Source organism: Diabrotica virgifera, chromosome 8, assembly GCF_917563875.1.
Source record: "Diabrotica virgifera virgifera chromosome 8, PGI_DIABVI_V3a".
NCBI lineage: Eukaryota > Metazoa > Arthropoda > Insecta > Coleoptera > Chrysomelidae > Diabrotica > Diabrotica virgifera.
The window spans coordinates 28,908,299-28,933,841 of NC_065450.1; the positions used below are offsets into that span (position 1 = coordinate 28,908,299).

The window sequence follows — 25,543 nt, forward strand, 5'->3', positions numbered from 1 at the left end:
TTTCATTACATGTTTTTGAACCAGGAGACTTTTTTGTAATTCTGATTTAGTTCATGTTGTTTCGTCACCTCATGATTAACCGACAAGAGAATAGTTGTTATCATTGTTATTTAATGTAGTAGTGTAAATGATAACAAAGGACGAATTTAACAGATCAAACCACGTACTTCATAAAAACATCAGTGTTTGGCTTTCGCGGAAGATGTAGAGATTTTTGGCTCCCTACTTCGCTCGAAGTGCTAATATATTATTATTATCCAGTTTTAGCCACACGGATCCACTCCCTCTAAGGGAAAAATTCGCTCACCCCACATACCTACGTTATCAAAAGGATTCAGCTCTGGTAGTACTCTTTCTTTGTTATCGAGCTCTAGGTGACTTCATATGTTGGAGTATCTCCCAAAAAAGTTCATACACGTCTGGACGTCGAAAGTAGTACAGCTTTCTGCATGGTCTTATAGAGATGTTCATTAAGACCCAGCCGTTTTATGTCCTCTAATGGACTCTTTATACAGGATGTCCAGAAACTCTACCGACAAACAAAGACAGGAGATTCCTCAGATAATTTTAAGACAATTTAACCCAATTCACCTAGTCCGAAACTGCTTTTTAAGGGAGCTAGAGCTCTTTGAAGATGGCGTCTTTTAATTGGTTTTTCTTAAATACCTCCAGAACGCTTCTATTTAGAAAAACGAAAATTGGTATGCGTATTTACTTTCCAGAAATAAATCGATTTCATCCATTGCGAATTTCTAGTACCGGTCATAGGCGTCCGTTTTGGGTAGGGCAACGGGTATTTAATCGCCAAACTTTTTTGTCTTTCATTTTTAAGCATTTTTGACTCTGAATTAATAAATTGTGAGGTATTCTAGTACTAAAAGGCACTCTTACTTTAAGTCGATAGGATACACCGTTTTCTAGCAAAAATCGATTTAAAAATTTTTGGTTCTTTGAATTTAAAAAAAAAAGATAAAAAAAAACTATTTAGAAAATTGAAAACTGGTACATTTATTTATATTCCAGAGATTAATCGATTTCATTAATGGAGAATTTCTGAAACCGGTCATAGGCGTCCGTTTTGGGTAGGTCAACAGTTATTTTATAGCATAACTTTATTGTCTTTAATTTTGAAATATTTTTGACACTAGATTATTTAATTATGAGATATTCGAGTACTAACAGTTACTCTTTCTTTAAGTTGGTAAAATACTTTGTTTTCTTTTTATTTTTTTCAATTTTTTTTTCAAATTCCCAAAACTAAAAACTTTCAAATCGATTTTTCTAGAAAACGGTTTGTCCTACAGACTTAAAATAAGAGTACCTTTTAGTACTAGAATACCTCACAATTTAATTTTCCAGTATCAAAAATGCTTAAAAGTTGAAAACAAAAAAGTTATGCGATAAAATATCCGTTGCCCTACCCAAAGAGGATGCATATGACCGGTACTAGAAACTCGCAATTTATGAAATAGATTTATCTCTGGAAGATAAATAGGCGTACCAGTTTTAGTTTTTCTAAATAGATGTGTTCTAGAGGTATTTAAGAAAAACTAATTACATGGCGCTATCTTCAAAGAGCTCTAGCTCCCTTAGGAAGCACTTTCGGACTAGGTGAATTGGGTTAAATTGTCTTAAAATTATCTGAGGAATCTCCTGTCTTCGTTTGTCGGTAGAGTTTCTGGACACCCTGTATATATAATACTTCGAAAGACAGGAAAGCAGTTTGACCTGATAAAATTCCTGTTGAGTTACTCAGATTGTTAGATGAAGAGGGAATTACGATACTCCAAAGATTTTTCAACCAAATCTATAAAAAAGGAAAATTTCCTGTCCAATGGCTTGTATCTATCTTTATCCCTTTGCCAAAAAAGAACAACGCAACAAAGTGTCAAGAGCACCGACTGATAAGTCTGATGAGCCATTCTTTAAAAATATTCCTCAAAGTTCTTCACTACAGAATCTCCACAAAATGCGAAAGGTTATTGGTTGCTCACAATTTGGATTTCGAAAAGGCCTGGGTACCAGGGAAGCACTAGTTGCAACCCAAGTGCTAGCTCAGAACTGCTACAATCAAAGGAAAGATGTAATGATGTGCTTTATAGATTACGAAAAAGCCTTCGATCGAGTACAACATCATAAACTCGTACATATACTAAAACAACTCGACATAGATCAAAAAGACATTCGTTGCATAGAGGCTCTTTACTGGAATCAAACAACTGTCGTCAAGGTGGATAATGAAACAACGCAAGCTCAAAAAATTCTCAGAGGTGTAAGACAGGGATGCATTCTCTCCCCACTACTGTTCAATCTATATTCAGAAAGTATCTTCCAGGAAGCTCTTGAGGAATGCGAAAGCGGCATCAAAGTGAATGGTACCTGGGTCAATAATATACGATATGCGGATGATTTGGTCTTAATAGCAGACAATATAGAAGACCTCCAAAACCTTCTTAATAAAATTGGAGAGCATAGGGAGAACATGGGACTTAGCATCAACATAAAAAAGACGAAGTTCCTTATAATCAGCAGTCAATTATGTCAACATCAAAATGCAAGACTAGCATATAACAACCAAGATGTAGAGCGCGTAAGAATGTTTAAGTACCTGGGAACCTGGCTATGTGAAGACTGGATGTTGGACATGCAAATTAAATGTCGGATAGAAAGAGCCAGAAGTGCATTCATGAAATTCAGAAACGTCTTTACGAACTCTGACTTTGACCTTAACCTAAAATTAAGATTCACAAAATGCTATATATGGTCGGTGCTCCTATATGGCATGGAAGGATGGACTTTAAAAATAAACACAATGAATAAGCTAGAGGCATTTGAGGTGTGGATCTATCGACGAATCCTTAAAGTTCCCTGGACCGCAAGAATAACAAATGAAGAAATCCTGAGAAGAATTGGTACAGAACGACAACTGATGTGCACAATTAAATAGAGAAAAACGGCATACTTGGGACACATAATTAGAAATGAAAGATATCAGTTTCTGCAAACCTTAATTGAAGGAAAAATCGAAGGAAGAAGAGAAGTGGGCAGGAAGAAAATGTCATGGCTCCGTAATGTCAAACAATGGACAGGACTAAAAAACATAGGAGACCTAATACATACTGCAAGGGATAGAGAAAAATGGTCAAACGTGATCACGAACATGCATTAGTGGATTGCATAAGAAGAAGAAGAAGAATGGACGACTCTTTAGAATGGCTCCAATAGAAATTGAAGTGCCTCTGCAAAAACATTTTCTACATGAAGGTTGAACTGCACAGGAGACAAAATACACCCCTGTCGTACCCCTCTTACAACTTCAAATTTCTCTACGTTCGTTGATTTGTTCAGCCACACTCGTGCAATATTAGCATTGTGTAGCATGTTTATCATTGCGTCGTGTTTTAGCAACGACGCTGAGCAACTCTCAGCTGAATTTACAATAATCAAGTTCCAAAAATGTTATGTGTATTATGTATTACTATATGCATGTGAAACCTGGATCATGAAGGTACAAATTAGAAGCCTTCCAGATGTGGTCATATCGTAGAATGCTCAGAATATCTTGGGTTCAACGCATTTCAAACAGAAAAGTCTTAGACAGAGTAGGTCAAGGCGAAGGTGGCCTAATGAAGATGCTAAAAAAGAGAAAACTTGAATATATGGGGCATACAATGAGAGGTAGCAGATACAGGATGCTGCAATTAATACTCGATGGAAAAATCGACAAAAAAAAAGAGGAATTGGTCGAAAGAAATATTCATGGCTCCCAAACCTTCGTCAATGGACTGGCTTATCAGCAGATCAATTATTACATGCCGCGCAAGATCGGGAACGATATCGGCAAATTGTTATGGAAGCTACCCATGCCTTAAATTTGGGCACGGTACTTAAAGAAGAAGAAGAAGTCCTGTTTTACGGTGTCAAACGCATTTTCATAATTGAGGAATATGATTATTATATTCTTTTGTTGGTACATGCAGTTTTGTATAAGCGTATTCAAGCAACCAAATTGTCTCACCGCTTAGCTCTTCCAGCTTTCTTAACATTCTTGTGTAGAGTATGCGAAGAAATACTTTAAGCAAATGAAGCATTAAACTAATCAGTCTGTGATCCTTGCACTCTGTTGAGCATCCTGTTGTAACTATAAAAGTTGAATTAAACCAATCCGTTTGAGTGTGGTCGGTGTTATAATGGCATTGAAAATTGTTACCAGCATGTAGATGATATCTTCTAACAGTTTTAGGGCTTTCGTAGTAATGCCATCCGGTCCAGGGGCTTTGCCAAGTTTTGCTTATTATATAGCGTACTCCACCGAATATCGGGAGGGCCGGAAAAACTTTCTGCAGGTTGGTTAGTAGTTGGCAGATTCGGTCTATTGTCTGTAAATAGGCACGAAGCATAATCTTTCCAGATTTTAGCTAGTTCTTCCTGGTTATGTATGTAGTCTCCTTGATCATTTTTGTTTCGTGGTGTTTCTTGTATATACTCGGCGCTCAGAGCAACAGTGGCCTAACCCCATAATCGAAGTTTTGAGATAAATGCAATCTTTGCATTCGTATTTCCATTATACTTATGGGATGGCGCTATAAATTATGTAGCGCCATTTAGCCAAATATAGTAGGTTGTGTAGACCCTTGTTTTTCGAAGATTTAATGTTGCTGCTTTTATTGACATACTAATCTAAGAATGTTCAATTTGTGGGTTAGGCCACTGTTGCTCTGAGCGCCTCAAATGTCTTTAACCTTTGTATGTAGCTCAAAGCTGTTCCCGTTTTCTTGTAGTGATTCTCATTTTTACCACGTTTTTTCATCCAGTTTTCCTTTGCAGTTTTACTTCTTTCTGTTATCAAATAAAAATGTGTGTGTACCATTTTTATTTATTCGGCTGCAATACGAAGGAAAAACAATCTTACTTTTTAATTAGAATAAGGAGTGCAGCCAGTCCCTTTAACTGCAGTTTTCTGCTCTTATTGGAGCGTCATCAGAAGGAACGTAGGCACTGTTCTCCTTAATCCAATTAAAATGCATCGAAATGTTTTCCCAAATATTGCAGCCAAAATAATGGTAATAGGTGGCTAGCGCCATCTGGCCGTACAAAGACGAAGCAAGTTTTCAATCCTAATAGCAAATAATTAATATTGAAAAATATCAAAAATTACTAAAAGATTTTTAAATTGATTTAGTAAGTATAGTTTTCAATTTAAAAATCTTTTAGTAATTTTTGATATTTTTCAATATTAATTATTTGCTATTAGGATTGAAAACTTGCTTCGTCTTTCTGTTATCGTACGTTGGGTTTCCTTGTATTAATGTTGGTTCTGGTGTATTTTGTACGGTCGACGTTGCTTCATTAGCTCAAGTATCTCTTCTGCATCGACGCGTTTCTGTGATTTGCATTTACTTATTAGTCCAGGAACCGAAGCTTTTCACCCCTCAATTTTTACAGAATGGATCGATTTGCTTGAAAATTTGAGAATAAGTAGTGGATGTTCCAAGGATCAAAATCTATATGATGCCGAAAGGCGCTTTTATTATGGGGGTGTTTGCCACCCCATCTCAGGGGTGGAAATTTTTTATTATATTTTGACAGCAAAAGTTGATAAAAACATTAATTCTAAGCAAAAAATATTGCATACATTTTTTTGATAAAACTAATAGTTTTCGATTTGTTCGCTATCGAAAATGTTAGTTTTATATGGAAAAAATCAATGTTCTTCTATAGTATACTCATTTACTATTCACTCAATTTTTGTCGCAGAAAATAATTTTTCACACCAAGTTCTTAAGAATTCAATAACCTACAATTTCATATTTAAACATTTTTTCTTATCTTTGATGCTAATCTCTCTATTCTGAAGAAAATTGCATTTTTTACAAAACTACAAAAATTCTTTATTCGCTTTTAACTTCAGTTTTTTTAAAACTAATCATTTTAAGCCAGTCAAACTTCTAGAATCTATTAATAATACACAAATAAAAAGAATGAATAAGGCCAATGACTAAAAACACCGCTAACTTACATTATTATGTTTACAATTGGATTTCTCCTTTTTTTTTTTTCTCAAAAAATATGTTGATTTTTTAACCGTAACTTTTTTATTTTGTATCTTAGAAAGTTTGGTATAAAAGAATTTTGTAGGTTTTTACAAGATCTACAAGCCTATTAATATTAAATCGTACTAAAATTTTTAGTCACAAAAAGAGGTGACTTTAAAAGGGTTGGTAAAGGTGGTTTTTGCATGCTATTACAAGTTTTAATTGTCAATAGCTCACTTAATTTTTGTCATAGAAAAATTTTTTTCATACGAAATTCTTGGGAATTAAATTATCTACAATTTAATATTAAAACATTTTTTCACATCTCTGATGCTAATTTTTCTATTCAGAAGAAAATGCCATTTTTTCCAAACTACAAAAATTCGTTAATCGTTGTTAACTTCATTTTTTTAAAAACGAATCATTCTAAGTCAGTCAAACTTCTCGAACCTATTAATAATACATAAATAAATAAGACCAAATAAGGTCAATGACTAGTTTTAATTAGGGTGGTAATTACGGGGTTGCTTCCGACCACTTTTGCGCTGAAAAAAATAGGAACTGACATTCTTTTCATTATAAGTCACTTAAGTTTTGAGCTAGAGACTTCTTTTTTATTTCTAGAGATAGATATTTTTAAATTCTTTAAATTAGTTTTAACAAGTTATTCTCGAAAAATGCATATTTTTCCCGTCTTTTGACTTCGAAACTACAATATTTAACATTTGACAAAGAAGAGCTAACATATAATAAAGTATATCTTGATTACTGTTGGTCTTAAAGAAAATATTAAAAAACACTGTTTTGTTTATTTTTTCAAATAGTACATTTTTGTTCAGTAAGGTTGTTTTGATAAAACGAAAACTTTTGGAGTTATTAGCAGAAAAATGATTAAAAACATTGATTTTTCGATATAATACTAACACTTTCGATAGCGAATAAATCGAAAACTATTAATTTTATCAAAAAAGTGTATAGAACATTTTTTGCTTAGAATGAACGTTTTTACCAACTTTTGCGGTCAAAATATAATAAAAAATTTCCACCCCCAACAGGGGGTGCCAACCACCCCCATGGTAAAAGCGCCTTTCGGCATCATATAGATTTTGATCCTTGGACCATCCTCTACTTATTTTCAAATTTTCAAGCAAATCGATCCATTCTGTAAAAATTGCGAGGTTTTGTCCTATTTCAAGCTTCATTACTTGGACTATATGCATTTACTTATATATTTCTTACATACTGTATGCAGTTTTTTGACAATATATTTCAGGTAATTTCTAGTTGGAATAACCTGATCCTGAATAGCAAGAAGGAAACCCTCTGTCTCGGTAAATATCTTTCCTGATGTGAGCCAATAGTTCGGCGCTGTATTGTCGACATATTCTTGGCTGATTTCATCGACGTCTATTATTATTATTGCTATTTTAATATTTTACTTCTAGAATTATGTTTTGTGAAAATTGCATTACTCTCTCATTTAATAAATTATTGCACCTTTCGAAAGCTTTTTAAACCATTAATGTTTGAGACATTCCTACATTACAGGTAAAGGGTTTTCATATTTGTATCCAGCATCCCACTTTTTTTCGGATATTCTTCATGCTTGTCCTATTGTGTAAATACGCTTGCTACATTGTTCATACAAAGAATGTATATTGTCTTTACTCCGCTCAATAATACACCTGGTATCTAGGATTGAGCACTTCTAATTATACATAGTATAAGTTATTGTAAATAATTGGGTCACTTTTAGTGCTTAAAAAATATATCTCAGACTACTAAAATATAGCAAGCATTACACAAACACAGCTATGTTAAATTACTTAAATATTTCATATTTCCAGACCAAAATGTGCAAATCCATTTATTCGTTGTACTGTTTTCTCTTGCCGAGTTAATAAACGGGATTACTAATGATACACTGGGTTGGTTAAAAAGGGGTAATTGCTCCAGTAATTATATTTGTCGCAAAAATTCTCGTACAATGTGAAATTTAAGCTTTTCGGTTGAATAGAATGCGCAGCATAATGGCTAACAATTAAAAGATTTTGTATTTGTTTTTTTAAGAGAATATAATGATTGCAATCATTATTACGGTGGATTTTTATTTTCATATTGCTCTTTCATTATTGGTTTAATAAAAATTAAACTTCTTTCCATGGATCATGTCTTTACGAAATATATAGGGTAAAAGGCATTTATCGAATAAAATTATTTCTGTCCTTGTTTTAAAAAACGCTAGGATCCAATTTTTATATGTAAATGTTCGATTTTTATACATACAGGGTTGCGAAAAAGTCTGGCACACGATTATTTCTCGGAAACCGCTAGAACGAATTTTATGGATTTTGGTGGGTGAGTGTCTTTTAATATGGCCGATATTAAAGTGGTAACTACATTGTTTTCAAATCTTCCGTTTTTCTGGAAATCTAATGAACTTTCTTATTTCAAATGGAACACTCTGTATATTTTTTACGTTTTGGAGTTCTTAAGGGATACTGATTATTTTTCATATGATATTCCCTATACCTAAATACCATATTTTCGGAGTTATTGCTACATTTATTAAAAAAAAAATGTAAATTAAAATTTAAACAATTTAAAAAAAAATAAATTTTTTCGGCCCGGGTAGACAATATTTTAAGTTTTTTTGCATCTGCATTGTAGCTAATGATATGAACTATACATAATTTCACTTTTACGTTAAGGCTATGGGTACATAATTCGCAAATATTTTACGCCTATCCCTACTTTTTCTGTCTTTACACGGCAAATTACGTGTAATAAAATTCTCACTGGTATGGAAACTGCAGATGTAAACATTAAGTTGACAGTGATATTGTCATTAGAAAGGTAGAGATGGCTATTTCGGTTTCGTTCAGTTTTTGAATGTTCTTGGAAAACCTTTACTTGTATAAATGATAGTATTATTTTTTCACTAATTATGTATTCAGTGGTTATCATTATTTATATACTATACAAAAATAGTCGAAAAAGAAAAAAAGTTGTAAAGTTATTTTAATAATGTCCTGTTACCACGAAAAGCTTAGATAAGGTTTGAACATGTGAAGAACTGCGTTGTATAAATGTAGTATTACTCAATTAATTTATAAAGACTTTATGTATTTCTTTATTTGCGCAAATTAAAATATGGGACGTTGTTACAAGAAATGTGTTACTGAAAAGCGAAGAAATAGACGGTTAGCTGAATTGAAGTAAGTACTTTTTTACATAAATCAAATTAATTACTTTTGTATTTTTCAAATTAATTTTAAATTTATAGTGAAAATATGATCTATAAAATCTATCGGTAAACCAATAATTTTCGCATTAAATTTTATTCTCGTTTAAAGGAGTAAACTATATGTTGGATTGTTGGAAGTTTTTGCCGATTGTATTAGATATGTTTGTGGTCATATCAAATGATTTATTACTACGATCACTACAAAGCGTAGCGCCAGCCGTGTCTGCATTACACCAATCGTGATGGAATTAGTTTTCCAGTTGCTTGTGATTTGTGAATTCACATTTTTACGTACCAAATTATTAGAATTGTACATGAGTAAAAATGAGTGACTCAGATCCGAAGCGACAAAAGAGTTACGCGAGGATAAAAATGAACAATTGTTATTTGTTAATCTTCTTCACAATTATTAAATTTTATTTGATAAAAGAATGACCCCAAAAATTAAGAATCTTCTTCTTAGTTTGGAAATTTTTCTATGACACACATTCATAAATGCTGCCATATTGTAACAAAAAAATACCTAAGCCGAAGACGTCCACCCACCAACTTCATTTAAACTGAAGCAAAATACTACTAAACAAGCACATACTTCAAAAGCGTAGTACATTCTTCTATGTAGGCTGGTAAATAGTAGCAAATACTACGGAGAAAAGCAAATGCTTTTTTAGTGTAGTGAAATCTTTAAAAATGTAGTACGTACTTGAAGCATTAGCATTTACTACATTTTATGCCACCATGGGCACTTTACTTTATAGCTAAACTCGTACCTATTTACGGTTATCGGAACAAACTCTTATAAAATAATACTTTTATGTGAACTTTAATGACTTGAAATACTTGGATTTTCCATAAATAATATATAAACAATAAATAACTTTCTATTAATTGTACGCTTTAAATCAATTATTTTTCAAATACACTATCAATACTATTTAATAAACAACTCTTTGATTGATTTTATTATCATCGGAAAAGCGTTAAAAAGCAGTAGCAGAATGAACTTCTTCTTCTTCTTCTTCTACGGCACTATAGCCCAAATTGAGCCTTGGCCTCCTTTATTTTTTGCCTCCAACCTTGCCTGTCTGTGGCTGCTCTTCTCCATACACGGACTCCTAAAAGGGCTTGTGCGTCGCTGTTTACTGTGTCTTCCCAGCGCTTTCGTGGCTTCCCAACCGGTCTCTTTCCTTGCATTCTAGCATTCAGTGCTCGTTTTGTTAGCCTATCCTCTCCCATTCTTATCACATGTCCGGCCCATTGCAATCTTTGTAATCTAATGAAGTCTGACAGGGGCGTTTCCTTATAAAGTTGATAAAGCTCGTTGTTGTATCGACTTCTGAAGATTCCGTTTTCCCTCACAGGTCCTAGTATTCTCCTAAGTACTTTCCTTTCGAATGTGTCGAGTTTGTTTTTGGATGTTTCTTTCAGCACCCAGACTTCACTGCCATAGCATGTTATTGGTCGAATTAAGGTTTTATAGATTCTCATCTTTGTATTTCGGTGGACACTTTTTGACCAGAATGAACCAGCAGAATGAACTGCTATATCAAAATAGCGGGTCAGACACATCTCTACTTGTCATTGTCTTGAGTCTTGTCATAACATTATATTCGAATGAGTGCGTTGTATGACAAAGATAGCGAATGTTCGATTTCCACGGACATGGTGCCCATTTTTTTCTAATCCTGAAAAAACTAATAAATATTTTTAAAAAATTTAAGCACAAAATGAAAGACCAAATTATTATCGAGGGCCGAAAGTCCATTAGAATATATACGAAGTTTCTTTCGAATGAGATATTTGAAATTAAAAATCACACTACATTTTCTCTTAGCTTTTCACCCCTATAACTTATTAAAATAAACATTTTAGAAGTTCTTAGGGACTTTCGGCCCTCGCTAATAACGTAATCTTTCATTCTGCGTTAAATTTTTCAAAAATACTTATTAGTTTTCTCAGAATTCGAAAAAAATTAATCCCCATTTGAATAGCATTGCAGCCGGAAATACGTACCGATCCTCTTAATTGTTTACGTTATGCTTCATAAATAAACAATAAGGGTTCAAATTTTGAACGTTCATATATTTGCTTATATTTAAATTGGCGTTTATTCGTGTCAAATTTCAATAGGAAACAAAACTTCAACCAAAACTCGAATTCAAAAAATTCGTGTTTTTATCGTAGTCTTAGAAAAACCACCGGTAGAGACATTTTGTGCTATAATTAACATTAGAATCCGTTTTGTCTTATTAATTAATTAAACGCTTTTCTTTAGTTCAATCGTTTGGGTCAAATCTTTGGACGTTAATTTGACTGCCTTTTCTTCAGTGCAAATGACTAAAAATTTGCAGACATATGCATTCGCGGGAACAATACACGAATAGTCAATAAAAATTTTTTTGTTGCTTCATTAAATAAACAATAAAGTTTTTCATGTTTCTACATCATATGTTGTATACATATTTTATTAAACATGACGATGTATTTTAATGTTTGAAAAGTGTAAGACTAAAAAGTAAAAAATAAAAAAATATGAAAAAAATATTTTTAAGAGACGCTTTTCTTTAGTTACGAGTGACTAAAATTAAACATATTATAAAAAATCAACTAAAAAGCAAAAAATAAAAAAAGTTGAAAAAATCTAACACATTCGTTAAAGAAAAGCGTGGTGCGAAAACCGTTGTTTATTCGATAAAGACGCGCCACGCTTTTCTTTGACGAAAGTGTTAGATTTTTTCAATTTTTTTTAAAAGAAAAGGATTTCTTAAAAATATTTTTTTCGTATTTTTTTATATCGCCCGTTCTCTCACCTGCGCTTCATTAATAATTAAAAAAAAAAACAATATTTTACAATAAAACGTGCCAAAAACTCTTATAGGTATTTGATAGAAGGAGGCTCAATCTTGAATTTAGGTACTTTGTAATTTCAAAAATAATTTTTTTACTTGTGTTTTTGAACCTTAAAAACGAATTTCTTGTTATTTTTTCAGTTTTAAATTGTTTATAACTCGAAAACCATTAATTTTAAAGAAAAATTAAACAGACTTTTTTTGTTCATAATGATTCAAAGAACCTAAAATAATTAATGTCTATCCGGGCCAAATAAATTGATTTTTATAAATTGTTTAATTTTTTTTTAATAAATGTAGCAATAACTCCGAAAATATGGCATTTAGGTATAGGGAATATTATATGAAAAATAATCAGTATCCCTTAGGGATTCCAAAACTTAAAAAATATAGAGGGTTTCGTTTGAAATCAGAAAGTCCATTATATTTTTAGAAAAACGGAAGAATTGACAACAATGTAATTACCACTATAATAACGGCCGCATTAAAAGACCCTTACCCACCAAAATCTATAAGAATCGTTTTAGTGGTTTCCGAGAAAATAACGTGTTGCTAGACTTTTTCGCAACTCTATATAAATGTGCGCTTTTTAAACATAAATTTAAATCTACAAGGTGATTCACGATTTTTAAAGGATGGAATATTTTATATTTTTAAAAGATGCCTAAAACCTGATTTCAACGAACTATATCATGCATTGTGTATTACGAATGATACAGGGTGAAATTATACTGTATGAAGACCACTTATTGAATAAAATTGTTTGTACCGTTATTTTAGAAAATTATAAAAACTCTAGGCCACGTCAACTTTTAAATTCAAATATGCACTGTTTAAACATTAATTTAAATATACAGGGTGATTCCCGTAAGTCTAGCAGAGTCCATAATTTTAATTTTAGTGAAACACCCTGTATATTTTTATGTTTTTAGATGTTGCTAAATAACCTCATCGCAAAAAAGTGTAGGGTCTATAGGGTCTATAGGGTCTATAGGGTATGTAGGGTCTATTATGAATAATATAAAATGATATTTTAAAAATATGTAGATATAACTTTCGTCAAGATATTAAATTACATATATTTTAAAATTATTAGTTTATCACACTTTAATAATGGTATTATTTTTTTTTTTTTTTATTTACAATTTGCTTCAACCACAAGGGTTATTAGCAATGAACTGTATTTACATCAAATTACAAAATTGGTATATTAAATTTGGTTAATGAGTCCTATAGTACGTAAAAAATTAAGAGTCTTACATGAATTACTTTCACTTAAACAATCTTTAATTGTAGTTGGTAACTGATGATGTTGCCGTTCTATAACGTAGAGGGGACAGTCTATTATTATATGTTGCACTGTTAGTTCACTATCACACACATAACACATCGGAGGGGCTTCCTTCTTTAATAAAAAGTCGTGGGTGATCTTCGTATGACCAAGTCGCAATCTGGACATGAGCACTTGGTCTCTTCTCTTTGTAGGATGTTTCGACGGTGATATACTTTGTTTGATTGTTCTTAATGTAGAGTTTAATTCGTTCCAATTTGTTTGCCATTTTGTCATCATCTTGTTTTTAAAATATTGCTTTAGATCAGTATGAACGCAAGTAGTTATGATGTCTGTTAAGGGATTCTCACTCGCATTTTTTGCTAATGTGTCAGCTTTATCATTTCCACTTATCTCGCAATGTGATGGTACCCAGAGGAACTGAACTAATCTTTGATTTTGTTGGCATATCAAGAGTTCCGCCTTAATTAAGAGGAGGATAGGATGTTTGGGGTATACCCGCCTCAAGGCCGTTAATGCACTTAGGGAATCGCTAATGATTATTGAGAATTTGATGTCATGTGTGTTAACAAACTTTATTGACTGGAGGATAGCAAAGAGTTCAGCTGAGAATATGGAGGTTTGGGGAGGGAGCTGGTAGGAGCTGTTATAGTTATCTGTTGTGAAAGCCGCTCCTACTCCATTTGCAGATCTGGATGCATCGGTATAAATATGGATGTGATCATTAAAACCATTTAATATCTCTAATAATCTCTGATTGAAGATTTTTGCTGGTGTGTCACCTTTCTTGAATGCAGATAGGTTTGTATTACAAGCAGGAAGAGCAATTGTCCATGGTAATATTTGTTGGCTGACTTTAAAAGTATTGTAAGTGTGTGGAATTATTGTGTCTAAGCTCTGTAACGTTGCTCTCACTCGATGATAAAACGGAGGATCCAATCTTTTCCCACAATTAAATGTCGATGGAAATCTATCTGTAAATGTGTTTTTATAAACAGGTACATGTGGGTTAGTTGATACTCTTAAGGCATACATGAGGCTAAGGTATTCTCTCCTGAGTTGAAGGGATGGTTCGCCTGATTCAACATACATACACTCAACTGAGCTTGTGTAGTGTGCTCCCAGTGCAATTCTAATTGCTGAATTATGAACTGTGTCTAGCACTTTCAATAGTGAACCTTTGGCTGAGTTGTAGGCAACAGCAGCATAATCTAGTTTTGAACGAATTAGGGTTTTGTATACAGTCATAAGAGTTTGGAAATCGGCACCCCATTGTTTATGAGAGATACTTTTCATTAAGTTAAGGCCGTTTTGAACTGACAGACGGAGAGAGTGGATGTGGTCTTGCCAAGATAGTCGGCTATCCAGTTTTACTCCCAAGAAGTTGATCGATTCTGAATACTTTATTGGTAAATTTTTTAGGAAGAGTTTCGGTGGATTTACTTGTTTCTTTGGAGTTTTACTGAAGATCATTGCTTTCGTTTTAGTGGGTGAAAATTCTAGGCCAGTAGTATTCGACCAATTCTCTAGTTTGTAAATGGCTTGCTGTATATGGGTCGTCATTGTTGATATATTTTTACCACGACAGAATATAGCAAGATCATCAGCAAATAGACGGGCTTTGACTAATGGGCTAAGTGACTTAGCGATGTCATTGATGGCAATAAGGAAAAGTGCAACACTAAGAGTAGACCCTTGAGGAATACCGTTTAATTGGATTTTAGAGTCTGAAAGAAAGTTGTCTATTCGAACTTTGAAGTTTCGCCTATATAAAAAATTATTAATAAACTTGATAATATTTCCTTTAATCGACCAACTTGACAGGATTCTTATGATATCTGATCTCCAGATTATATCATATGCACGCGTTATATCAAAAAATACAGCCAGACATTCTTGACCACATCCAAATGACTCATGAATTACAGATTCAATATCCACTATGTTGTCTAATGTAGATCTGGACTTTCTAAATCCACTTTGTATAGGGCTAAGTAGCTGTCGATCTTCTAGGTACCACATTAGTCGGTTGCTTGCCATTTTTTCAAGTACTTTGCACATATTAGATGTTAGGGAGATTGGTCGGTAAGACTCTGGGTCCGATTTATTCTTGCCCTGTTTAAGAACTGGTACAATAATGGAATCGTACCAATCAATGGGGAAAATATTATTTGTCCAAATGAAATTATAAAGATCCAAAAGATATTGTTTTCCTTCCGTTGGCATAGCTTTTAAAAATGTCGTAGGGATGTTGTCAGGCCCTGGGCTAGTGTCTTTAACTTTGTTTAAAGTTTCTAACAGTTCATCCATCGTAAATATGGCATTTAGAGGTAAATTATTGTGGTCATCAAGATTTATACATGCATTATTAAATTTATTTTTATGGGCTAGGAAACTTGTAGATAGATTTTCGTCACTGCTATGTTGTTGGTATACGTTTGCTAGTACGGAGGCTATTTCTTGCTTAGTTGAATAAATATGGTTATGATGTTCTAGGTAATGAATGGTGTTAAATGATTTTTTCCCGTACATTCTGCTTATCATTTGCCAAACCTCAGAAGTCGGGGTAGATGGATTTAAAGATGATACATAATTTTTCCAGGCTTCTCTCTTACTCTTCTTTAAGGTGTATCTACAATACGCCCTTAATCTTTTGAATTCTAGCTGGTTATTTAAAGTTGGGTGCCTTCTTAATTTATAAAACGCCTTTTTTGACTCTTTAATTGCTGCTTCGCAGTGGGAATTCCACCACGGGACTGGAGCACGTTTTTTTGGAAATTTTGAATAACCTATGGACTCGTGAGCTATTGACGTTAAAAACTGTACGAGATGGAGTACTTTGGAGTTAATATCAATGTCTGTATCAAAGGGCTGAACCAACTGAGAAATTTTTTGTGAAATTAAAGAGGAATATAAAGACCAATCTGCATTTTTCAGACACCATTTATTGGATGGAATTGATGAGGAGATATGGTTATTGTTCGTAATTAGGATAGGAAAATGATCGCTTTCATGCAAATGGGATGTCACATCCCACGACAGAGTTGGTTGTAAGACAGGGTCACAGAGGGATAAATCTATTGGGGATCCATTGCCGGTGGAAATATTGAACCTTGTGATTCTTCCATCGTTAAGGATATTCATATTAGAATCTGTAACAATTTGTTCGATTTTACGTCCCAAGGAATCTGTTTTTTTACCTCCCCAAAGTATATTGTGGGCATTAAAATCGCCTAATATAATACGCGGTTCTGGAATTTGATTGAAGAGTTCAGTTATTTCTTTTATGGACGGGTCTAAGTTCGGAGGAAAATAAATATTACATATATTGACTTTGTGGGGGCCTTTTATAGATACTGCTGTTGCCTCCAACTCAGTTCTTAAACGTATTACTTCGGTATTAAATGAGTTATGGACATATATTACTACTCCCCCACTAGCATGGCTAGCAGTTATTCTGTTCTTATAATACGGAGTATAGTTTCTTAAATTATGACAGTTATCTTCTTTGAAGTGGGTTTCTTGTAGGCATATTACAGATGGTTTAAACTTAGCTATAATTAATTTAAGTTCTTCTAAATGGGTGTAATACCCATTTAGGTTCCATTGCAGTATACAGTTGAATGTTGTATTAAATTTCAGCAGAGGCGTCGCTGCTGTATTCACTGTGATCAGTAGAGAAAGCGGATAATAATAGCTGTTTATTAATCTTAGTTTTTAATCTTGTACAGCGACTTTTCAGATACTTGGGAGTTAATGCTGGATGGATTTTAGTTAAAAAATTGAGTAGTCCTTCGATATCTTCTGTATATGTTTTTGCAATGCTGAGAGGATCTGCAGAGCCGTATGCATTTTCAAAGAAATCAATTAGTTCTTCCTGGGTTAAATATCCGTTGTCAGAATTATCTTGGAAAAAAGAACTAGTGCATTTAATAAGATCTTCTGCTAAAGTCTTATTATCTTCAGGAATAGTTTTTGCTTTCTTAGATTTACGCAGAGGTTCTTTAAATGGGTTCTGGTCTACTGATGTTGAAGGAGACGTTATTTCTGACACCGCTCGTTTAGACGATTGAGTGTCAGAGGGTGTAGGAGGTTGATTTTGGCTGTGATTATTCATTTCAACATTATCTGGCTGGATAGGTGTTTGAATGGGATTTGAATCAAATAGAGAAGTATTGGTTGTTTCTTTTGATTGTGGACTGGTGGATTGTTGCGAAGATTGTGAAGGATGGATAGTTGGCTGAGCATCTGTTATGATAGGGTGGCAATTTTGGATATAATTTGGTTGAGCAGTAGGTGATGAATTTTCGATAGATGTTTGAGTGTTTGTATTTTTTTTGCACTGAGAGGCTAGATGGCCTTGTTCTTTACAAATGTAACAAGACTGTTTTTCAAGTGAAAAATAAATTCGATAATTGATTTGTTCATAGTTAATTAATATAGACTCAGGAATATTTTCCAGATTTTTAGGAGAAATGTAAGTATAGCGTCGGAAACTCAAGATATGCTTAAATAAAGAGTTAGTTGTACCTATTCTTAGAAAATCCAATGGAGTTATTTGATGAATTGCAAAATTTTGTAGTTGAGTCTCTATAATACTGTGAGGTATTGATGGGGGGACATTAGAAATTATCAGTTTTTCGCTTGGTGTGACTAACTTCCTGGCTTGGATACGTTCCTGATTGATTACTATCGTTCCATTATCTGTTCTTAAAAATTCGGTGACTGTTTCTTCAGTAGTAAAATATACGCAAATACGATCATTTACAATCCTGGAAATGGCGAGAATTTTATTGGGATCGACTTTAGTTGCTATGGCATTTAAATAATCTTCAATTTTTGTATTTGGAAGTGAATTGAATAAAATGGCTTGGTTTTTGCTTGCGAATTTTTTGTTAGGTTGAGTCAGAGCGGTTGAATATAATTTTGATTGATTGGATGGATTAATGACATCTTGAGAATTTTGAAGTTCAGAAGATCTCTCCTCTGAAATTTCCTGCATATTGGGCCTATGTTGCCTGATTACGGCCCTTGTGCTTGGACAGGTTCATTAGTAATTAAGCTACTTAATTACCTCGTTACTGGTATTTATAACCGTTGTTTACTGTTTGTTGATTAAAAAATAGTAATAAAGATGATCTAACTTACAGTTTGATCCCAAAATCGGATTAAGCACTATATAATACACTATTATACCAACTTTGATAATTTTCTAACAAGTAAAACCACCTTAATTTTGATAAAAACTAAGAGCTAATCGGAAACACTGTTTACTAGTTAAGAAACCAGTTTCGAATAATGGTATTATTTTGTAAATTAACTAAATCAATTTTCTTAACTAAGTGTCAATATATTGGGTTTTGTATTTTTAATGTCTTGAAGAAATTTATAAAAATAATCATATTATCAGTATCATATCCTACATAAAACTTTGGGCATGAAAAGCTGTCGTTGCCATGGTTGCCACGTTGGCTCACTCAGAACAACAAGTGCAACCATGAGACCAATTCAGAGCAATATTTGAGGTTGTTTGAGCGTAATACGAAGGAGTATGTATGTTGTTTCATAACTACCAGCAAAACATGGATCCACTGGTGCACATAAGAGATCAAGAAATAGTCAAAGCTGTCAACGTCATCTCGCAAACGGACTCCGAAGAAGATGAAAACTGTCCTATCGACCGAAGGTTTTGGCCACCGTTTTCTGGGATTCACAAGGTGTTATCTATATCAAAAAAATCGTGTTCTGGAAAAGGGCAAAACAGTCACAGGGCTTTACTATGCCGAATTATTGGGCCGATTCGACGCCGAATTGAAGTTAAAACAGACCCAATAGGGAACTTGCACATAAAAATATTGTTGCATAAAATTGTTAATTAATGTTTAAAAATATTATATTGAAATTATACGTCTTAATAATGAATAGTGTACGTACAACAACTGATAATAGTTCCGCGCCCAAAGTTTCCATTTCAAACAACTTCAAAAGCGCAAGCTGGGGTCTGACGTCACCAACCACTGTGTTCTCGTTCGCCCGTTCTGTGAGCTATTGCCACAGTTTTTTTGCTATTCGAAACAGTTAGTTCACTCTAGTTTTTATGCGGTTCCTGCGCTTGCAGAAACTCCTAGCAGACTGCGCAGTAGACTAGGAGGAAAATGTTGCTGTTGCAAGATTTAAAATATTCCGATAAAGAATATTCCAAAATTATAATAAAATAATTATGATTATCGATTTTTTTCAAAAAGCTGAAAATTAAATTCATAAATGGTAAAATCCTTTACGTACACACTTGTATAAAATTTGAAAAATAATATTTTCTGATTATTGATTGAATGTATTCAAACAATTAATCACAAGTAACTATCTAAATTGGTGACATTTGGCAACAGTGAGTAGATCTGGTTTATTTATGTATGTTTATTCCAAACATAACCTTATAAACAAACAGTTGTTTATTTAGAGTTATTTATTATTGTTTTCTCATATTTTGCAATTGTTAAGTTGGTTTACTTCGAATTTAATGTGCATTACTGTGGTATTTCTCCAGTTTTCTAAGAAGGTTGGTGATTTTGAATTGGGATTATGATGAATTTAACCCAAAGGCAATGTGTGTGTTTATTTATGTGGCAAAATTCCAGGCACCATAAAAATTTGAGTTTCTTCCTGTTGCCCATGGATGAAAATCGGTAAGAACGTAAATTCTATTTAATATCATTGACATCATTTTTGACGTGCTGTCGTTTTAGGTTTGCAGAATGAAAAGAAATTGTTCAATGTGATAAACTTTCTATGAACAGTCCTCAGTGTTGTTACATTAACTTTTAAATATGCATCTTGAGGAGCAGGCCTTTGCAGAAATACTGAAAAGCGGGTTGCAAAACAACGCAAAATAAAATAAACGAAATATGTCTTGAGATTAAACATTCAAGTTGAAGGTGTGTTCTTTCTTAAACTGGAATGATAATTTTGTAATTCTGTAGGCACATCTATTGAGAAGTTACAACCAGTGGCAAAGTGCCTTAAGGGAATCTATGACATATATAATTGAAGGTATGAGTATATGTTTCAAATCGTTGGATAATTCTGAGAAAGTGTAAATTTTTTTCATGAATTTGGTACATAACCGTCTTTATCTAAACTCTAAAAATCATTGACATCTGTTTTGAAGAACCATGTTCCTAGAAACCATTGATAACAAATATAGACGGTTACCTCTGCATTCGTTGTATCATCTTACTACTCTATCCATAGTGAGTCTAATTTTTAAATCTATAATAATTGTTTACGTGCTGGTTTCATAAAGATGCTTCAAAAATCTATATGGGCCTTACTAGGCAGCACAGCCATGCCTTTAATAGTTTTTCCAATTATATTTTCAATATGCTTATTCTAGTTAAGATTGCGGGACAAAAAGACCACTAAATATTTGAGTTCATTTTTAGGTATCAGCATTGGCTCTACAGCCCATGGTGGGTCTTGGCCTGTTCCAGAATCAGCTTCCACTCTTTCCTATCCTTTGCTTGGCTTTCCAATTTCTCACTCGAGCATGAATTTTTGGTATATATGGGATTATATTGTGATAACGACCAGATCTATGGAAGAATAGTATGTTGTTAAAGAAGATTGTGGTGACACTATTCATGAATATCTGATAATATTGGTTAATGTGAATGGAGTCCAAAATGGGGTTTAGGCTGTTATATAAAAAACTAGGTCATTAGCATATGGAAGTAGGGCGACATTATCTGGTATTAAATTATGTGAATGAGGAGAATTAAACCTAAAAACTCTATTTATTCTGCTAATCAATATGAATTTAATATATTTTAATATAAAACATATGTTATTCTTTCTAGGGACACCTCCTCTGAAGGAATTACAATTATTTGCCAGTATGTCAAATGAATTTTCAACATCAGTCATACTTTCATGAATTTATTGATGAAAATAAAACTAGGTACATGATTTATTATTTACTTCCAAGGGATTCTAAGATACTATGTGTAAAAAGTCCAATATGCAGTGATGAGCATGCTAATAACTGGCAAAATATGGGATATAACGCCAAAGATGGGAAACATGGGATGCATTCTGAAGTAAAAAGAGATGAAACTGAGAGAAATTATTGATATAAACATATAAATTAACATTGCATTACATAGTTTCCCACCTTTAGACGTATCAGATGAGTATGAGAACTGTCACTGTGCCAGGAGAATTTTATAAAATACTCCTGTCACAGAGATCTAAAGGTGGGAAACTATGTAATGTTATCGTCGGCTAAGAGTGTTAACCTGCTAACTCTATTTTTCACTGTGAGTGATATTGGGGTAGTTTCTAGGTCTGTGTACCTTCATACCATGTCCCACAAGCCCGCTGGTTCCACTGTAGTTTAGAGATAGCTATTTCTAAACTACATTGGTGTCAGCGGGTTTGTGTGGTGGTGTATGAAAATACACGGACCCAGAAACTAGCCCAATATCACTCAAAGTGAAAAATGGAGGTTAAAACTCTTATCCAAGGTTATGTTAATTTATTCGTTTATAACGATAAGTTCCACTTCTACCAGTTTCATCTCTTTTTATCTCACAAGTTAATATGTTTTCCATCTTTTGCGTTATTTTGCCGGTTATTAGTGTGAGTGCTCATTACTGTATATTTACGATTCTGTGATTTCTCAATATGATGCTGAGTAGGTATAGATCTGAGTAGGTATATAGTAGGTATCTACAACCCTTTCAAAACAGAAATTTATAAGTTCATTTTATGTACCTATTAAACTTTATTTTAAGGATGAATTTGAAATGCTTGTAGGGAATATATCTGTAAAAAATAAAATTGGTATTGTAAAATTGAAATTCTCAAAATATAATTTATAATTCGAATGTATTATTATTTTTTTCCTCTAGAGAAAAGTCCTCTTATTAGTTTTCTCATTAGCTCTTGACAAGACATCAGTACTTCGTTTTTTAGATTTCTCACAAGGATTCAGATCCGGAAGATCCTGCGTAGACGCCAGTACTTACTTAATTACTTATTCCTCTTCACTCCATGCGGAGCATAGGGCGTCAACTGTCTGCCTCCATTCTGTCTTATCCTTTGCACTGATCTTTATTTCTGTCCAGGTTTTCCCAATAGGGCTTTTCATTCACAGTCATTTGTTTCGAGCTTCTGTCATATGTTGTATAATCCGTGTATATTCATAGATATAACAGAATAGATTAGGCCAGTTCGAAAAATAGAGTAACGCAGAACAGTTCGGGTTGGTGGTCTATCTTTCTCTCTCTACTGGCGCTCAGCTTTCTCTCTCTAGCATATGATGGCTGCCGCCTCTGTGTAACTGTCGTTCCATTACTCCCACCTCTTGGTAGATACGCTCACACTCGCACGACAGACAAAGATAGCTAGACCACCGTACTTGATATCAGCGTTACACCCCGATGCATTGAGTGGCATATGACTAGCCTGATCTATTGTTGACATATCTCTGTGTATATTAGTATTATACACAGATTATACAACATATGACAGCAGCTCGAAGCAAATGACAATCAATGAAAAGCCCTATAGCATTAATTTCTTTTCCACATTTCTACGGGTCTACCTGGTCTTCTCTTTCCATGTGGTGTATATTCTAGGGCTTGCCTCGCTATGTCTGTGTCAGGTCTCCTTAGTGTGTGCTCCATCCAACTCCATTTCCTTTTGCATATTATCTTAGATATACATACAGTCGGAAAAATGAAAGAATACCCATGAACGAACATATAAAACACGCTGTATTTTCCTGTCACCGTGTCACAAAGGAAATTGTCCAGTGCAAGTACATGTAACAATAATTATTACATGTACTTGCGCTGGCCCATTTTTTGTGTGACACGGTGAGAGGAAAATACAGCGTGTTTTATATGTCCGTTCATGGGTATTCTTTCATTTTTCCTACTGTAGGTTTCTGGTTAGTTCTTGCCCATAGCTCTTGGTTTGATATACGGTTTGGCCAGTAAATGTTAAGAATCTTCCTTAGGCATTTATTTATGAATACCTGCATCTGTCCAATACATTTTCTTGACACTTTCCAAGTTTCTGCTCCATATAGTAATACAGTCTTCACGTTGCTGTTGAATAGTCTTTCGGTTTTAATTGTCATCTGATGTGAAGACCACATTTTCCTTAGCATATTGAATGCGTTTGTAGCGTAGACGCCAGTATTGTACTATTTATTTCCGTACTAAGACAAATCACAGAAAAGGCCATCGAGTACAATAAACCAGCATATCTATGTTTTACCTGACAAAGGCTTTCGATCGCATCCAAGTCGAAGACGTCTTACACTTACTGTATAGAAGATACATGCCAATCAATATTATACAAACCATCGAAAACATCTATTTCCATAATCGAATACAGGCAAAGATAAATGGAAAACTAACACAGTTTATACCAGTACAAAGCCGAGTCAGACAAGGGAACCCGTTAAGCCCACTGCTCTTTAATGTATCTAATAATGGACGAAATAATAGAAGCAGTATTTAAAGATCATGGTTACAGAATGGGGAACAAAAAACTCCAAATATTAGGTTATGCAAACGACGCCGCATTAATCGCCAAGACAGAAGACAATCTTCAGATTAACACACATCTTCAATACAACAGCCAAGAAATACAATATCAATATATGATAATATCAGCAGAAAAAACACATGTATGACATCTAAATACCCACTACGAGGTAAAATCGAAATTGATGGGAAAATATTAAAGCAGGAAGCAAGGTTTAGATATCTGGGAATAGATATACCCAGTTACGGAGATGTTGAAGAGGAAGTACTACAAGAAAGCTTAAAAGCAAGTAAAGCGCTGGGATCTCTTAATCTCTTCCAATCTGGAAGAACGAACACCTAAGACAAGACACAAAAGCAAGAATCTATAAAGCAGCATTTCGACCTATATTGACATACACGGCAGAAACAAGACCTGAAACATCTAAAACGAGACGACTACTAGAAACAACCGAGATGAAAATACTTAGACGAATATCAGGGAAAAGTCTATTGGATAGAGAGAGATGCGAAAACATAAGAAGATCATGCAATGTAGAAGACATACCTAAATGGATGAGTGACAAAACGGAAACTGGAGTGGAACGAACACATTAGTAGAATGGCAGAGGATAGGATAGTACGAATAGCACGAGATAAGTCACCAAATGGATGAAGAGGTATTTGCAGACTAAGAAAAAGATGGTGCGATAATTTAAACAATTTAGGAGGCTAATATTGAAGAAGAAACAGTCTTTAAAGCCTACCTACAAGAAGGAAGACTCCTCTTGCTACGGCGCGTCGAATAATATATCGCTTGTACTATCCCGGAGAATTTAAAACCGTATTTCCGATTGCATTTTTAAAACTGGAAGTCCTTTGCCAAATATCTCACCTTTAGTACCATCCTTGGATTATATAAGCTTTCATCCGACACCTCATTTGTCATTCTATCTGGTTTAATGACTGAGGAGTTGTGTTTACGGACAGACGGACGTATATAATTCAACGCTTTCACATTTTTTTCAAAACTGAGTGAAAACAATATTTCTTTAGAAATCCATAAATATATTCGCTAATAATGAAACTAATTTGCAGTGGTTATAGCCAACCTTCATTAGTGGAGTAGGCATTAGAAGAAGAAGACCAATGAAGATAAAGTAGAGCCCATTGTTAGACTAAAATTTTGTTTATATAGAAAAAATTATTTAGTTGAAAATCGTAGGTACATAAGGTGCGTTCGCGGGTACAGTTGACAAATTGTCGCCGACAATTTCTAACCTCATTTAATATAAATAATATCGTTAATAGATAAATAAACAAGGTATATTTACTTTTAATTAATATTAATAACTAATTATTAAATTATAATAGGTAAATATACCTTGTATATTTATCTATTAACGATATTATTTATAAAATTTTAAAGTGCGCATGCGTTTTGCTGCTAATTTGTCGCCGACAGGCACCCGCGAACGCACTTATTATCTCAATGAATCCATTAAAGCTGATACATTTAGTCTTCAGAACAACAGTAATAATTATGTATGAAACTATCGATAAATTGTCAAGAGCTTCGTAAACGT

General features: G+C 33.7%; 1 protein-coding gene and 1 long non-coding RNA gene across 3 annotated transcripts in view; both read left to right on the forward strand.

Moving 5' to 3' along the window:
- The window catches only part of LOC114336294 (allatostatins MIP), a 709,306-nt gene that overhangs the window by 633,161 nt on the left and 50,602 nt on the right, over nucleotides 1–25,543 (forward strand). The window lies entirely within an intron of this gene.
- On the forward strand, nucleotides 19,477–22,307 carry LOC126890722 (uncharacterized). 2 transcript variants are annotated; one of them, XR_007700427.1, is made up of 3 exons: nucleotides 19,477–20,108; nucleotides 20,169–20,472; nucleotides 20,865–22,307. It is a non-coding gene; the product is annotated as an uncharacterized LOC126890722 (long non-coding RNA). The 2 variants fall into 2 exon arrangements; XR_007700428.1 differs by having other exon boundaries at nucleotides 19,480–20,108; nucleotides 21,279–22,307.